This window comes from Myotis davidii, unplaced genomic scaffold, assembly GCF_000327345.1.
Source record: "Myotis davidii unplaced genomic scaffold, ASM32734v1 scaffold80, whole genome shotgun sequence".
Taxonomy (NCBI): Eukaryota; Metazoa; Chordata; class Mammalia; order Chiroptera; family Vespertilionidae; genus Myotis; species Myotis davidii.
The window spans coordinates 1,077,427-1,079,884 of record NW_006292686.1 but is presented as its reverse complement, the minus strand read 5'-3'; the positions used below and the strand labels follow the sequence as shown (position 1 = coordinate 1,079,884).

At 46.5% G+C, this 2,458-nt stretch overlaps 1 pseudogene; it reads right to left on the bottom strand.

Moving 5' to 3' along the window:
- The window catches only part of LOC102769805, a 17,244-nt pseudogene extending 16,596 nt beyond the window's left edge, over positions 1 to 648 (bottom strand).
- Positions 649 to 2,458: the final 1,810 nt, after the last annotated feature.

Below are 2,458 nucleotides of genomic sequence, written 5' to 3'. Positions count from 1 at the left end.
ATGGACACAATGGCCTTATTAATGCTCATGGGGGCGGGGCGGGGGGGGGAGAGAACGTGTCAGATCAACAACAACTGGTACTGTAAACAGGTTTAGATCATGAAGCTGGATACAAATAAAAGTGCGCATAAATCAAGAGGGCAGACTCAATCTTGACCCAGAGATGTGCCTACAGGATCCATTTAACCCTCACTACTGCCGTTGGAGGCAGGTATATGCCCCCAGTGTGAGAAGAGAGGTGTACAGAGGTTAAATTGCCAAAGGTCAGAATGAGCCTGGCTCACTCCAAAGTCCCAACGTTGCCACCACTGTTCTGAAAATCACACCAGGGAGGGTCCCTCCGACTGGGTTGTCCTCTGCTTGAAATAAGGATTCTGACTCTCCTCAAAGGGCCTAGTGGTTAAACTAGACCAACTCTAACTTGCTTTATTCAGACAACTCTGAAGGCACCGGTGTGCAGAACAGCACCCTCAGAGACAACATGCCTCACCCCGAGGATGGGACGTGAGAGGGCTGTAAGATGCCAGCTGAAGCACAAGCTGACAACCCATTTCTGAGAAAGGGGAGGAAATTCACAGTTATCCCTGGCCAGTGGAAAACACACTTACCGTTAGCTATAAATTCCCTACTGGAACTTCTTTCCCCCATTTCCCCAAATGCAAGCCAAGCTCCGGATTTAAGAAAGCTGGAGATGGGCCCTTATTTAGAACATGGTCCAAAGAGTTACAAGTAGTAAGGAGGACAGGGCAATGGGGTGAGGGGGTTGACTGTTGTGAGCACAGCGGCATTGTTTTCCTGCCTGTCCTGTGAATGTACTGAAAGTTCACCAAGCTAACAGAACAAAGGTCAGGGAGCGATTGATAAGTTGGGCAGGAGATCTGTAGCTGAGACTGCTGTAGTGTTTAAACGCTATGATGAGCAACCACAGGGAAGGAGAGGAGAGTGAGGACATGAAGCACGGCATCACAGGTGAGAGGGCTTTGTTGGGAAGCTAACTATAGCATGTCATCTTTCAATGCAGGACACCATCCAGAGGAAACCTGCACGTTTCAAGCTCAGTTATATAATAAACGATGTCCCTCTCTGCACAATCCACCATTACCAGCTACCCTCCAGGCTTCATCAGCTACACTTACCATAAGTGTTTCAACTTGCAGAACGACACGCACTGGAGTTAGGACGGATCTCAAAAATCTGGCAAGTAGAGGCCCTAATTCCATCCCAAAATGAAGATTATTTGTGGGTATGCATGCATGTGCACTCTCCATTTAGAGGACTTATTTCCAGTTCCTGAAATTTCTGAAAGATTCCAAAATTGGGCACAAACTTTGGACTGTTTTCTGAAGAGGGTGACACACAAAGCAGAACTACACTGGGCTCTGACCGTGGGTGACATCCTCTGGCTGTTCATGGAGAAAGTTCTGGGAGGGTGGAGGTGCTGGGCAGGGGAGTTGGTGCATCAGAAAGCTCAGAGGCTCCTCCAGGACCAGAAGTGCCTGCCTTGGCACCTGCCAGCAAAACTCAAGTGGATGAAACTCAACTGGCTTTGAAGCCAAAGGTGCTCCTGGATTGGCACACCATAGCCATGAGGGTCCAAAAACCATATACAGGTCCAGAATGGTCACCTCTAGGAGAGACTTAACAGTATTCTTCTCTGGCAAAGAAAGAGGAGATTGCAATCTTCCCTGGCTATGGCAGAAGGTGGTACGGGAGAACAGGCCTTGTGGTGGTTACTGCATTGGCTGCTTTGGTGCTGGAAGATTCCCAACCTGGATGTGAAGGTTTCTATACCATGGCTCCCTGCAGCTGTATAAGAACATGGTCCACAGACACGCCACCTTAGTATGGCAAGGCCAGTTCCTCCTCTAACATGGATGTGGGGATTGTTAAAGGGGCAGTCTATTGTTTCCTTAAAATAGAAAGACTACCTAAACCAAAGATGCCATAATCTCTAGCCAGTTTGGTTCAGTGGATAGAGCAGTGATGGCGAACCTATGACATGCGTGTCAGAGGTGACACACAAACTCATTTATTTGGTTGATTTTTCTTTGTTAAATGGCATTGAAATATATCAAATAAATATCAAAAATATAACTCTTTGTTTTACTATGGTTGCAAAAAATTTCTATATGTGACACGGCACCAGAGTTAAGTTAGGGTTTTTCAAAATGCTGACACGCCGAGCTCAAAAGGTTCGCCATCACTGGGATAGAGCATGGCCTACAGACTGAAGGGTCCTGGGTTCAATTCCAGTTAAGGGCACATCCCCAGGTTGCTGGACCGATCCCCAGTAAGGGGACTGCAGGAGGCAGCTGATCTTGATTCTCTCTCATCATTGATGTTTCTCTCTCTCCCTTCCTCTCTGAAATCAATAAAAATTTATATTTTTAAAAAGATGGTATAAAAATGCACAAATCCTGATTTGATCTATTAGCTGACAACTTAGACACATTATCTT